Source organism: Eretmochelys imbricata, chromosome 13, assembly GCF_965152235.1.
Source record: "Eretmochelys imbricata isolate rEreImb1 chromosome 13, rEreImb1.hap1, whole genome shotgun sequence".
In the NCBI taxonomy this organism is placed as follows: domain Eukaryota; kingdom Metazoa; phylum Chordata; order Testudines; family Cheloniidae; genus Eretmochelys; species Eretmochelys imbricata.
In genome coordinates, this window is record NC_135584.1 from 34,565,987 (window position 1) to 34,581,469 (window position 15,483).

Consider the following 15,483-nt stretch of genomic DNA (forward strand, 5'->3'; position numbering starts at 1 on the left):
GGTCTCTGCCTGAGTCGATCCCTGCTTGGCTTCCCCCGAAGGCCGCTCGGAGGGGCCGTACCGCCCAGCGCAGACACAGCCAGGAACCCCCGACTCTGCCCTGGCCAAGCCAGGAGACACCTTGGCCACGGCCACGGCTCCATCCTGCCCAGGCATCACCGCGTGACCGTCGCTGTCCTGGGCTGGCACCACACAGCCCAGCCTGGGCGAAGAGGCGGCCCTGGGGGGATCGTGGATTTGGCCAAAACTCCCTGAGGTTACGGGGGGAGGGGGGTGTACCCCTGCCGAGCCTCCATCCTGTGCTCTCCCCCACACCTCCAGTCACCCCTGCATCCCGTAGCACCCGCCCCCACAATTGCCAGTCCCCAGCCCCACCGGGTGACACCACAGTCATGCGCAGGTGGGAACTGGTAGCGCTTTCGAGCCACCAACTGTCAGTACATGTGTAACCTTCACAGAGTTTTTCACTGGAGCCATTTCATTGCCTTGGTTTGCCCAGGTGCTGTGCAAGGCCGGCTCTGCACCACTGGCATCAGCAGGAGCGGGTGGACTTGGGACAGGGGCACTGGGTCTCAGGATGCCTGGGTTCTCTTTCTGGCTTTGTGGCTGGCTGCCCTGAGGTGGGTGAGCAGAACATCTTGCAGATCAATGGTTCCCTACGGAACCCCGTGTCCCCAGTGGCAAGGCACCCCCTACCAAGCCCCCTGCGATTCAGTGCCCCCCTGAAGCACGGTGCCCCCTACCAAGCCCTCTGTCTGCCCTCTGCAGTATAGTGCCCCCTACTGAGCCCCCCTGCCCTCTGCAGCCCAGCGCTGCCTGCTCAGCCCCGCCTGCAGCATGGCTCCCCCTACTGAGCCCCTCTCTGTTCCCTACAGCACGGTGCCTCCTACAGAGTCCCCCGACCCCGCCCCTGCCCTCTGTGCTACCGTAATACTCCTGATAAATAATGTACAGGCCCTAGCACGATATGGGGCTGGTCTATAACTGCCCCGCCCCCACACTCCAACACTACCGTAATACACCTAATAAATAATACCACAGAGAACTTTAGCAGGGCCAACCCCACTTCTTAAAAAATCATGAGTCACGTGGAAAAAAACACTGGAGATTTTCTTTAAAAGCACAAGAGTTTTTATGACACATCAGTTTTCGGGTCTTTTTTATTTGCCTTCAGTTTCTTTGGTTTTGGTTTTTCCGAACCTTTCAGGGTCACGGTTTCAGGCATTTCTGGGCCACCCCAAGGGCTAGAACCGGCCTTGTTAACTGAAAATCACAGGACTCCAGAAGCTGGGTTTTTTTTCTGAAACATCTCCCTCGCCCCGGCTTGGCAGTGTTGTGGTGGGGGCTGGGGTTTGATGAGAACCCAGCCCCTTGGGCCTCCTCAGCTGTTCCCCACCCTCTGTGGGGGGGGTGTGAGCTGAGGGAGCAATGTGGGTCAGAGAGACCAGAGCCCCCCATCTATGACAGCTCCACTGCACACAGACACCCCCCCCCAATGGGGGGAAAGTGTGTCTGATTCTCAGCCCTCCCCCCCACAAGCCAGCCAGTCCCCACCCTGGGGGCAGGTGGGAGCCAGCACCCACTAGAGGAGAAAGGCCCCATGTCCCATTCCCCACCCCCTGAGCCAGCCAGCCCCCCACCCTAGGGCCAGGTTTCAGGCTGCCCCCCAGTTGGAAATCCCATTCTCTATGCCCCTCTGTAACTTGTCAAAGGATTTTCTTTTTTAAAAAGCTCTTTTCCTTGTAATTCTCCCTGTGTTCCCTGACACCTTGGGCAGCGGGCGGGCGCTATTCCAGACCTTTGGGGGTGGGGGTTAATTTCCCCCACTCCCCCTGTCCTGGCCCTAACCAGAGCCTTGTTATGCCGAGTGGCTTGAGAGACAGCTCTGGATTTCGAGGCTCAGGGAGACCCTTCGATTCCCAGCAAGGCGACACTAGATTTTTGTACCTTTGGTTTTACTCATTGTAGGTCTAGAAAGCAGCGAATGAAATTAACCAACTGGGGCAGATGTGGGGAGTGGATGGGCAGAAATGAACAAGGATCTGAGCATAGATTCATAGATATTAAGGTCAGAAGGGACCATTATGATCATCTAGTCCGACCTCCTGCACAACACAGGCCACAGAATCTCACCCACCCACTCCTGCGAAAAACCTCTCACCTATGTCTGAGCTATTGAAGTCCTCAAATCATGCTTTAAAGACTTCAAGGAGCAGAGAATCCTCCAGCAAGTGACCCATGCCCCATGCTAGAGAGGAAGGCGAAAAACCTCCAGGGCCTCTTCCAATCTGCCCTGGAGGAAAATTCCATCCCAACCCCAAATATGGCGATCAGCTAAACCCTGAGCATATGGGCAAGATTCACCAGACAGATACCCAGGAAAGAATTTTCTGTAGGGACTCAGATCCCACCCCATCTAACATCCCATCACAGGCCATTGGGCCTATTTACCATGAATATTTAAAGGTCAATTAATTGCCAAAATCATGTTATCCCATCATACCATCTCCTCCATAAACTTATCGAGTTTAATCTTAAAGCCAGATAGATCTTTTGCCCCCACTGCTTCCCTTGGAAGGCTATTCCAAAACTTCACTCCTCTGATGGTTAGAAACCTTCATCTAATTTCAAGTCTAAACTTCCCAATGACCAGTTTATATCCATTTGTTCTTGTGTCCATATTGGTACTGAGCTTAAATAATTCCTCTCCTTCTCCGGTATTTATCCCTCTGATATATTTATAGAGAGCAATCATATCTCCCCTCAACTTTCTTTTCGTTAGGCTAAACAAGCCAAGCTCCTTGAGTCTCTTTTCATAAGACAGGTTTTCCATTCCTTGGATCATCCTAGTAGCCCTTCTCTGTACCCGTTCTAGTTTGAATTCATCCTTCTTAAATGTGGGAGACCAGAACTGCACACAGTATTCCAGGTGAGGTCTCACCAGTGCCTTGTATAACAGTACTAAAATCTCCTTATCTCTACTGGAAACACCTCGCCTGATGCATCCCAAGACCTCATTAGCTTTCTTCATGGCGATATCACATTGGCGGCTCATAGTCATCCTATGATCAACCAATACTCCAAGGTCCTTTTCCTCCTCCGTTACTTCTAATTGATGCGTCCCCAGCTTATAACTAAAATTCTTGTTATTAATCCCTAAATGCATGACCTTACACGTCTCACTATTAAATTTCATCCTATTACTATTACTCCAGTTTACAAGGTCATCCAGATCCTCCTGTAGGATATCCCTGTCCTTCTCTAAATTGGCAATACCTCCCAGCTTTGTATCATCTGCAAACTTTATTAGCACACTCCCACTTTTTGTGCTGAGGTCAGTAATAAAAAGATTAAATAAGATTGTTCCCAAAACTGATCCCCGAGGAACTCCACTGGTAACCTCCCTCCAGCCTGACAGTTCACCTTTCAGTATGACCTGCTGTAGTCTCCCCTTTAACCAATTCCTTATCCACCTTTCAATTTTCATATTGATCCCCATCTTTTCCAGTTTAACTAATAATTCCCCATGTGGCACGGTATCAAACGCCTTACTGAAATCTAGGTAAATTAGATCCACTGTGTTTCCTTTGTCTAAAAAATCTGTTACTTTCTCAAAGAAGGAGATCAGGTTGGTTTGGCACAATCTACCTTTTGTAAAACCATGTTGTATTTTGTCCCATTTACTATTGATTTCAATGTCCTTAACTGCTTTCTCCTTCAAAATTTTTTCCAAGACCTTGCATACTACAGATGTCAAACTAACAGGCCTGTAGTTACCCAGATCATTTTTTTTTCCCTTTCTTAAAAATAGGAACTATGTTAGCAAATCTCCAGTCATACGGTACAACCCCTGAGTTTACAGATTCATTAAAAATTCTCGCTAATGGGCTTGCAATTTCATGTGCCAATTCCTTTAATATTCTTGGATGAAGATTATCTGGGCCCCCCGATTTAGTCCCATTAAGCCGTTCGAGTTTCGCTTCTACCTCAGATATGGTAATATCTATCTCCATATCCGCATTCCCATTTGTCATGTTACCATTATCCCTAAGATCCTCTTTAGCCTTTGGTTCCAGCATTTGGTTCCAGCACATCACTGGGTAATTTCTTGGCAAACAAGCAAGCTCCCGGCTCAGTACAGCCCTGACAGGGCCTGATTCTCCACTACCCGGCAGGCCCCCATGATACCCAGGTCTGATCAGAAACAGGCACATCAAACAGCTGGAAACAGTGGTTTAGTCACAGTGGCTATCTTCAATGAGCCAGTGTCAACTTTTACCAAGATTTTCCATCTTAAATTGAGTCAAAACCCAGACCCCTGAGACGTCCCCGACAGTTCCTCCAAACCACCTGGCCATTGCTTTGCACACTCCCTGCCATGAGATATGTCAATATTTCTCCTCTTCCTCCCGAGTTGGGGGAATACTGGACTCTGAAAGGGAATGTTCTGAAGCATTCCTGTCCAGGACAGCTGGCACATTTTATTTCAGGTTGGCTCCATGTTCGGCTGCATCCTCTTGAGCTACTGCAGTGCCTCATGGGAGCTGTAGTTCAGGTCCCTCGTGCCCCCATTCACCTCTACAGGTTGGGCTTCCCAGCTGGACTACATTTCCTATGATGCAGCCTGGTCACGTGCCCTCCATCATTACTTGTGCATCATGGGAGATGTAATCCAGCCAGGAGCCCAGCTCTTCAAAGATGCATTAAACTGCTAGACTCCAGGAGCTCAACTGATTTAGCTTCAGGAGTGACCTGGTCACAGTCCGTCAGTATTTACATGAGGTACAAATATTTAACAATGGGCTCTTCTATCTAGCAGAGAAAGGTCTAACATAACCAATGGTTGGAAATTGAAGCTAGACAAATTAGGACTGGGAATAAGGTGCAAATTTTTAACAGGGGGGGCACCGCGGATGTGCCAGGGACACAGATCACTGCTGAACAGACACCAAATGAATCAGTCCAATTTGGCTGCCCCAAAATGTTTTGTTTCAAGTTGACTGAAGCCAAAACAAGCTATTTCGCTAAGTCTTTCCTGGTGGAAAACCAGGCTGGGAAATGGCAAAAAAATGGATATTTCCCTGAGAAATGTTTCAGTTTTGTGGCTAGGGCATTTTCTGTTGAAAAATGATTGGGGTGGAACATTCCAACCTGACCCCCACCCCCTCCGGCCTCCAGTCTTTGAACTAATCAGTCTGGTCTGTTAGGAAGAGGAATGTGCGTTTGATGCTGAGCGATCCAGTTCAGTCCCAGCAGAGGATGGACCAAGGGACATGGTCAGGGCCATCCCTAGCAATTCTGGGGCCCTACGCAGCCCCACCCACGTGGGGGGGGGGGGTGTCGGGCCTCAGACCTCCGTGGAGGAGGGAGCGGGAGGGCAGACCCCAAGCCTCCGCAGGAGGGGGAGTGGTGGGGGCTGGCCCCAGGCCTCCACAGGGGGGAGGGACGGGGCTGGCTTGGGGGGCAAGGGGGAACCACCCCCCAGCACTCACCGATGGTGCAGCTGAGGCCAGGTCGCTGCACTTCTGCCGCCGATTAGTGCAGGCCCAGCCCGGCTGCAGAGCTCAGGGGAGTGGGAGCGGGGCTGGGGCTGGGGCAGAGCAGAGGCGGGAAGAGGCGGGGCTGGTGTGGGGAAGGTGTGGGGCGGGGCAGGGCGGGAAGAGGCAGGGCGGAGGCCCTGGGGAAGAGCTGGAGAAGGGGCTGGAGCAGCATGCAGCTGCACAGGGCACCAGGAAATTTGGTGCGTGCTTTGCATAAGGACGGCCCTGGACATGGTGACATCTGCAGCAGGGCGAAGCAGCTGTGAAAGGCTCCCAGATCCAGAGAGTTACATTTTCCACCCACCATCCCTGGTGAGAGGACCCCCGAGCTCAGCCTCAGGACCAGTGGGAGTTGGGCAGCTCAGGCCCGAGACGAGATTCCAGGAGCATCTAAGGGCTTCAGCTGTTTTATCACTGTCCATATCCAGGAGACGAACCGGGAGACTCTTGCATACACTTGAGGAGAGGCCCCGTTGCTCAGCCCCCATGAGACAATGCCCTGGGGCACCCCGTCGCACACAAGGGGCCCCCCCAAATCACCCTGTGAAATGAAACATGCCTCAGAGGAGTAATGCCTTGTGTGTGTCTCTCGTCGCTGTCACACTCACTGTCCTCCCAACCCCATCCCCAGCCCAACGACACCTTCCCTCCATGCCCTCAGCACTGGAGATCTGAATTTGGCGCTCCCCGCTCCCAGAGAATATACCAAAGCAGCCGCCCCCTGGCCGGCAGGATCTTTACCTTCAGGGCGGCTCTCCTGCCTCTGGGATCCCCCGCGCAGATCATGGACTCAGCGTCATATGGTTTGGTCAAATTGTGTTCACACGCGTCGTCAGCCATCACCTCCAGAGCCACTTCCCGCAGCACGTCCAAGCACTTAGGGGGATTAACTTGCATCCGGCCCCACCCAGACACATTGCACCTGGTGCCAACAGGTGCTTCTGGCCAGGGGTCGGGCAGATGGATGGGCTGCACCCAGACATAGAATCATAGAATCATAGAATATCAGGGTTGGAAGAGACCACAGGGGGTCATCTAGTCCAACCCCCTGCTCAAAGCAGTACCAACACCAACTTAATCATCCCAGCCAGGGCTTTGTCAAGCCTGACCTTAAAAACTTCTAAGGAAGGAGATTCCACCACCTCCCTAGGTAACGCATTCCAGTGTTTCACCACCCTCCTAGTGAAAAAGTTTTTCCTAATATCCAACCTAAACCTCCCCCACTGCAACTTGAGACCATTACTCCTTGTCCTGTCCTCTTCTACCACTGAGAATAGTCTAGAACCATCCTCTCTGGAACCACCTCTCAGGTAGTTGAAAGCAGCTATCAAATCCCCCCTCATTCTTGTCTTCTGCAGACTAAACAATCCCAGTTCCCTCAGCCTCTTCTCATAAGTCATGTGTTCCAAACCCCTAATCATTTTTGTTGCCCTTCGCTGGACTCTCTCCAGGTTATCCACATCCATCTTGCAGTGTGGGGGGCCCAAAACTGGACACAGTACTCCAGATGAGGCCTCACCAATGTCAAATAGAGGGGAACAATCACGTCCCTCTATCTGCTCGCTATGCCCCTACTTATACATCCCAAAATGCCATGGGCCTTCTTGGCAACAAGGGCACACTGCTGATTCATATCCAGCGTCTCATCCACTGTCACCCCTAGGTCCTTTTCCGCAGAACTGCTGCCTAGCCATTCGGTCCCTAGTCTGTAGCTGTGCATTGGGTTCTTCCGTCCTAAGTGCAGGACCCTGCACTTATCCTTATTGAACCTCATCAGATTTCTTTTGGCCCAATCCTCCAATTTGTCTAGGTCCCTCTGTATCCTATCCCTCCCCACCAGCGTATCTACCACTCCTCCTAGTTTAGTATCATCCGCAAATTTGCTGAGAGTGTAATCCACACCATCCTCCAGATCATTTATGAAGATATTGAACAAAACCAGCCGCAGGACCGACCCCTGGGGCTCTCCACTTGACACCGGCTGCCAACTAGACACGGAGCCATTGATCACTACCTGTTGAGCCAGACAATCTAGCCAACTTTCTACCCACCTTATAGTGCCCAGCCCATACAGTCATTGAGTTCAGTCCTGTTTCTCAGCTGCCGTGGGAGGGACAAGAGAGTCGGATGCAAGGAAGACATAAACAGACCAGAGTGCAATGGAGAGTATCAGGGTGATGGGACAGGGGAGGTACCTGCAGCAGCGTGAGGTCACTGGGGGCAGGGTGATGGGAGGGGGGAGGTACCTGCAGCAGCGTGAGGTCATTGGGGGCAGGGTGATGGGACAGGGGAGGTACCTGCAGCAGCGTGAGGTCACTGGGGGCGGGGTGATGGGAGGGGGGAGGTACCTGCAGCAGCGTGAGGTCACTGGGGGCAGGGTGATGGGACAGGGGAGGTACCTGCAGCAGCGTGAGGTCATTGGGGGCAGGGTGATGGGAGGGGGGAGGTACCTGCAGCAGCGTGAGGTCACTGGGGGCAGGGTGATGGGACAGGGGAGGTACCTGCAGCAGCGTGAGGTCATTGGGGGCAGGGTGATGGGACAGGGGAGGTACCTGCAGCAGCGTGAGGTCACTGGGGGCGGGGTGATGGGAGGGGGGAGGTACCTGCAGCAGCGTGAGGTCACTGGGGGCGGGGTGATGGGAGGGGGGAGGTACCTGCAGCAGCATGAGGTCACTGGGGGCAGGGTGATGGGACAGGGGAGGTACCTGCAGCAGCGTGAGGTCATTGGGGGCAGGGTGATGGGACAGGGGAGGTACCTGCAGCAGCGTGAGGTCACTGGGGGCGGGGTGATGGGATGGGGGAGGTACCTGCAGCAGCGTGAGGTCACTGGGGGTGGGGTGATGGGAGGGGGGAGGTACCTGCAGCAGCGTGAGGTCACTGGGGGCGGGGTGATGGGATGGGGGAGGTACCTGCAGCAGCGTGAGGTCACTGGGGGCGGGGTGATGGGAGGGGGGAGGTACCTGCAGCAGCATGAGGTCACGGGGGGCAGAGTGATGGGACTGGGGAGGTACCTGCAGCAGCGTAATGTCATTGTTTGGGGCCGTTTTGTTATATTTGGGGTGGTGGATCCAGCATCCCACTCTAATTTTCTGCCTCCTTGGTTCGCTGTTTGAAATGTTGTGGGCCCCCAGCACCACGGTGTCTTTGCGGCTCGGACACACAGAGACCAGCCAGGTGTCAGTGCCGAGCACACCCCAAGAGCCGGATCTCTCTTTGGGAGCCCCTCCGATCTCCACATCTCGGTGCTGCAGTCACGGGGTGGCCCAGGGCTTCTTGACACTGTGACTGCTATGGGAATGACCAGCCCTGAACTTCTTCTGAATAATGCCATAGTCAAGACACATCGCACCCGGGGGAACTCGAGGTCACTGGCTCGCTCAGGGGGGCAGGGAATGGGACACAGAACCTTTCCCCTATAGGGAGTGCCAGGCTGCCTGGTATCCACTTGGCTGAGGTATTCCCTGGTGCATGGGATTCAGCTGATCCATGGCCCTGTGATGGCACTGGACCAGCTGGCTGGCTGGAGCAACATCATCACTGGGAATTGAGGCCCTGAATGGTTGAGCTGATTCCCCGGTGAGTGGGGCAGGGGATGGGTCCTTACCTCTCCTTCACTCTACAGTGAGCTGCCGTCACCAGCCCATCCTCCTGGATCAGGAACCCCCCGCAGGTATTCACGGGTTCGAAGCATCTTTTCATCTTCACAAAGGCCATATAGGGTCTGGAGTGGAGCACAGCTTCCTGTCCCCCGACGATCCCCCCCGGCAGAGAGACAGGACACGGGTTCAAATCCACCGCTTGGGAAAATGTGAGGCTGGGAAACCAGCCCCTTCCCATCCCTCTCTCCACATCTGTAGGGAATTTCGGTGGCAGCACCCACATCTATCCCTGACCATCTGCAACATCAAGTTTCCAGTCTCCCTAGGGATTTCGGTTTAATGGGCCATTATACCTTTAAAAATGGGCCACGGCCAGGATGTGTGAATCTTTCATAATGGCTTGGTGAGAACTGGATTGGCCCAGAGATCAACAGGCATTTCCGAGACACGCCTTTGGACCGTTCGCACTGCAGCTTTTGGGGCCCCTTTCTAGAGAAATCTGAAATACTCTGGGGCTCGGCACCTCCTGGGCTGCATCCAACCGTTCTTAGCCCTCGGATAATGAACACGTTTTTATCAATGACATTGAAGAAACAAATAAAATCATCACTGGTAAAGGTTACAGGTGACACAAAAGAGAGGGGAGTGGTAAATCGTGAGGATGGGTCAGTGATGCAATCTGGAGAGTTTGGTAAACTGGGCTGAGGCAAACGACGTGCATTTTCCCATGGCCAGAGATAAATGCAACATCCAGGATGTCGGCCACACGCACGGGATGGGAGACTCAATCCTGGGACGCAGTGACTCAGAAAAACCCTTGGGGTTGGGGCAGATAGTCAGCTGACCATGAGCTCCCAGTGAGGGACTGTGTGGTGAATGTGAGCTGGGGGAGCGATGTGGGTCAGAGAGACCAGATCCCCCCATCTGTGATTGCCCCACTGCCCACAGACCCCCACAATGGGGGGAAACAGTGTCTCTGATTATCAGCTCCCCCGAGCCAGCCAGTCCCTGTCCTGGGGGCAGATTGGGGCTGGTGCCTCCTAGAGATGACATAGCATGGAGAGGGGGAATGACAGATAGCAGTGGACAGAGGGGTGTGTATAGGGATAGACAGATGGGGATAGATGGATGGGGATGGGGGATGTATAGATAGATGGATGCCGATGGATAGATAGATGGAGATGTATAGATAGGGGATGGATGGGGATGGGGATAGATGGGTTTTTCGTGGCTAGAAGAGACTGTGTCAATCCTGTCCCATGTTTGTCCCAGAAGCCAACCCCTCAGTGAGCCGCGGCGATCCCAGCCTGGCCCCCGAAGGAGGCTGCAGCATCCTGAGGGATGCCCTACATCACACACCTCCATTGGGACCCCCGATGGGGCCCTGCAGCACGATCAGCTGGGGCACAGGTGCAGCCTGGCCATAGCCTCTCACCCCCCACCGCCCCGCATGCCCCCTGAGCCCAGAGCAGCACTAAGCCAGCCCACAGAGTGGGGACCCCAGCCCCGGCCGGTGCACAGAGCTGCCTGCCAGCTTGAGTCCGGACAGCTTAGGCTGCTTTTCTCCTGGTAATTCCCCTCACATCTCGGGCCCAGCCAGTGGGGCTCCTCCTGCCCGACACCCTCCAGCTCCCTCTTGTGCAGGAACCAATGAACCCAGGTGTCCTAGGTCCCAGCCTTCCCCTGTCGGGGTGAACTCCCTCCCCAGCCCCGGCGACCCAGCAGTGGCTCCGGCAGGCGAGGCTGCCCTGGAAGTTTCAGGCCCAGTACCAGCATTCATTTCTTTTCTTTTCTTTTCTTTTCTTTTCTTTTCTTTTCTTTTCTTTTCTTTTATTCATGGTCAGGCTAGGGAGCAGCGAGCACAGTGAGCGTGGATGCGCAGCGGGGGAGGGCTGCTGGAAAGCGGCTAGGGTGCCAGCGTGGAGTTCCCGTCGACGATCTCCCGGGGGCCTCGGCGGCACTGGGACCAACCGGGTTTGGAACGGGAGGTGGCCAGCCCGGGGAAACGAACACGGAGGACAGCCCGAGCATGGACAGGGCAGGGTGTGGTTCCGATATGACTCAGCTGGCAGGGTAAGGACGAGGATCTTCCCCGAACCGTCACTTGACTGGGTGGGGTGAGGTACAAACCGCTGGGTGAGCCCCAGGGTTCGGCTCGGAGACAAACCACCCGCTTCCCTAGCTTGAGAGCCTGGGTTGGGCTTGCTAAGGGAGCCAACAGGAGCTGGACTTTAACCTGGCTCCTAACTCCTCTAGGCACCCGGCCTTGGTGCTAATGGGTTGAGTGCTGCCCATGGCTCCCCTGAGCAGAGCAATGCCTGACGGCAGGGGTGAGGGTGCGGGGGGCGCAGGCCCTTTGTAAAGTGGATCCTATGTCGGGGCGTCTCCAGAGGCCCAGTTGCAACACAAGCAGGAATTCCCAGCAGGGCTCAGGGCTGCAGCATTCTCATGGTCTCCAGGATCCAGGGGACGAATCTGGAGATTCTGGTGTACACCCCAGGGGGGGTCCCATTGAGGGAGCCCCAAGAGACGATGCCTTGGGCTGTTTTGCTGCACACCAGGGGGCCCCCGGAGTCACCCTGAGAATTAAAACAAGAAGCAGGTGATGAGAACAATTTGACAGGTCTGTTTCCCACTGTTCTTCAAGTCCTGACATACAGCTCAGCGACTTTTAGCATCACCCACACTTCTTGCCCTGGCACAGCTGGTCTCAGCATTGCCCCCTCCTCCCCCAGCACAACCAGTCTCAGTGGGCTCCACCCCCAAACCCAGCTGCTCTCTTCCTCCTCCCGGGAGAAGAATTATTATTCATTTGTACAGTGCCTAGCACCACAGGGGGGCTGGGCTCTGATCTTTGCTCACAGCCCCAGCTGCAATCCCAAGAGAGTCACTGCTCCTCAGAAGGAACCGGGGCCTCTTGAAACCAGGAGAATGTTTACCTTAAAGGAGTCTTTGGCCTGTTTCGGATCCCCTGCACAAAGCATGGTGAAGGCGTTATAGTAATGATAGATCTGGTCAGGATTCCTCAGACACACGTAATCCTCCAGCACTGGCATGTCCACCTTCCAGAGAACGTGTGAGCCCTTTGCCCTGCGGGCGCCCGTCCAACCCCAGACAGCAACGCTGCACATGGCCCCGGGGCACACGCCCTGCCAGGCGCTGGGCAAGGAGATGAGCCCCGCACATTTGTCCAGCCTCGCTCGGTGCACCAGCTGCAAAGACAGGACACAAGGCTCATGGTCAATGAGAAGGTCAGAGTCATGGATGGACCAATCCAAGGAGAAAGCAAATGCAGCCAATGCATGGCAGGATGTCACTGGGGGTAGGAGGATGGATGGGGGTGGTACCTGCAGCCGTGTGAGGTCACTGGGGGCGGAGTGATAGGATGGGGGCAGTACCTGCAGCATTGTGATATCACTGGGGCGGGGTGATGGGATGGGGCGGTGCCTGCAGCAGTGTGAGGTCACTGGGGGTGGGGTGATGTGGGGGGCTGGTACTTGCAGCATGACGTCATTGTTAAGGGAATGCATGTCATATTCCGGGTGGGGGATCCGGTGAAGCACAGGGATTTCTTGTTGGCTCCATTCCCGCAGTCTAAGGTCATGGACTCCCAGGGAGACGGTGATGTGTCTAGAATAGTTAAGGGGAAACCATGGGGCCTTAGGGGGATCGTGACATTCTAAGAACATAAGAACGGCGATACTGGGTCAGACCAAAGGTCCATCTAGCCCAGTATCCTGTCTTCCGACAGTGGCCAATGCCAGGTGCCCCAGAGGCAATGAATAGAACAGGTAATCATCAAGTAATCTATCCCCTGTCACCCATTCCCAGCCCCTGGCAAACAGAGGCTAGGGACTCCATACCTGCCCATCCTAGCTAATAGCCATTGGTGGACATATCCTCCATACATTTATCTAGTCCTTTTTTGAACCCTGTTATAGTCTTGGCCTTCACAGCAACCCCTGGCAAGGAGTTCCACAGGTTGACTGTGCCGTCTGTGCATAGGCGCCAACTCCATGGGTGCTCCGGAGCTGGAGCACCCACAGGGAAAAAGTGGTAGGTGCTCTGCACCCACTGGCAGCTCCCCGTCCCAACCCCCGCCCCAGCTCACCACGTCCTTCCCTGAGTATGCCGCGTCCCCGCTTCTACTCCCAGTGCTTGCCGCCATGAAAGAGCTGTTTCGCGGTGTAACAAACTGTGGGAGGGAGGGGGGAGGAGCGGGGAAACGGCGTGCTCAGGGGAGGAGGCGGGGAAGAGACGGGACTGGGGTGTGGATTTGGGGAAGGGGTCCAGTAGGGGCAGGGACTTTGGGGGAGGGGTTTGAATGGGGGTGGGGCAGGGGTGGAGTCGAGGCTGGCCAGGGCAGGGGTGGTCACTGAGCACCCACTGGTGCCAGGAGAAGTTGGTGCCTATGCGTCTGTGAAGAAATACTTCCTTTTGTTTGTTTGAAATCTACTGCCTATGAATTTCATTTGGTGATCCCTAGTTTGTGTATTATGAGGAGGAGTAAATAACACATCCTTTACGTTCTCCACACCAGTCATGATTTTATAGACCTCAATCATATCCCCCTTACTCCTCTCTTTTCCAAGCTGAAAAGTCCCAGTCTTATAAATCTCTCCTCATACTGCAGCCATTCCATACCCCTAATAATTTTATTTGCCCTTTTCTGAACCTTTTCCAATTCCAGTATATCTTTTTTGAGATGAGACGACCACACCTGCACGCCGTATTCAAGATGTGGGCGTACCATGGATTTATATAGAGGAAATATGATTTTTTCTGTCATATTATCTATCCCTTTCCTAATGATTCCCAACATTCTGTTAGCTTTTTTGACTGCTGCTGCACATTGAGTGGATGTTTTCAGAGAACTATCCACCATGACTCCAAGGTCATTTTCTTGAGTGGTAACAGCTAATTTAGACCCCATCATTTTACATGTAGAGTTGGGATTATATTTTCCAATGTGTATTACTTTGCATTTATCAACATTGAATTTTGTCTGCTGTTCTCTTACCCAGACACCCAGTTTTGTGAGATCTCTTTGTAACTCTTCGCAGTCAGCTTTGGACTTAACTATCTTGAGTAATTTTGTATCATCTGCAAATTTTGCCATCTCCCTGTTTATCTGCTTTCCTAGATCTGGGCTCCCTGTCCCACCTAGCTGAGTCAGAGCCCACCCGATAAAGATTAATTCCTCCCTTGGATCTTTGGGCATCCTGCACATTGCCATCTCTCATCCAGTCCCAGGGTCGGGGGCTGAGCAGCTCAGGGGTGGGAGGGGAGGGATGGGTTTCTTACCCCTGCTCATTGTTACAGTGAGCCGCCGTCAGCACCACATCGTCCCGAATCAGGAACCCCCCACATGTTTTCCCCCCTCTCCGCGTTGCTATTTTCACATAGGCCATGTAGGGTCTGGAGTGGGGCTGGGCTTCCCATCCCCCAATGATCTCCCCTGGCAGGGAGAAGGGAAGGGGTTAAAATCACATGATCTGAGACAACCTGTGTCTGAAGAGTGTAACCAAGGACCCCAGGCCCAACCCTACCCCTAATCATCAGCCCTGATCGGCCTGTGGACCCAAACAGCCCAGCCTCCCACTCCCTCCTCTCCAGATCAGCCCCTCAGCACCCCAGCTCTCCCCTCCCCTCTCCCTGGATTGACCCCTCACTCTATCCCCATCCCACTATACATCTATGGATTCCCACCTGGACCTGTGCACTCATCCATCCCTGATCTCTGGGGATCCCCTTCCCCCTGATCCCACTTTGGACCCAAGGCTCCTCTGGGACTGATGGTTAAATCTGCCCCCTCTTCTCCCCATGGGTCCCGATGCCGCACCTCTGTCCTCACCAGCCTGAGCCCCAGGGGGCAGGAGAAAGACCGCAGGGAGTAGGACCAGGGTCAAGAGCTGCATCTCAGAGCCAACGAGGGACAGGCACGAAGCATCTGCCTCAGCTGTGGAGGTTATATGGACGAGGCCTGCGGAGGGGAGGCAAGGGGAAGGGAGGGCAGGGCCTGGCAACCACAAAGGCATGTACCCGGTTGCCTGGAAACCCCTGCCTGGATGGGCCATGGGGTGGAAATGCCCGTGGGAGAAGTCACAGCCATGCCCACATTGGGGGGAGGGGTTTCCTCCCTGCTTCTGGTGCCCAGCCAGCCTGGCTGGGGATGTGGTTAATGCTGCCCCCCCCCCCCTGCTATAAGTGTGAGAAATGGACTTGGGGTTTTCTGCACCTAGATTCCCTGGCCTCTCCATTTCAAAGCCAGCATTTGCACCTTAGCACCAACTGGACCTTTACTGACTTCCGATGCTGGCCGCCTAGTCTCGTCCCACTTTGGC

The 15,483-nt window shown here is 54.2% G+C and overlaps 1 pseudogene; it reads right to left on the minus strand.

Moving 5' to 3' along the window:
• Nucleotides 1-11,568: 11,568 nt before the first annotated feature.
• LOC144273697 (granzyme B-like) lies at nt 11,569-15,089 on the minus strand (annotated as a pseudogene).
• Nucleotides 15,090-15,483: the final 394 nt, after the last annotated feature.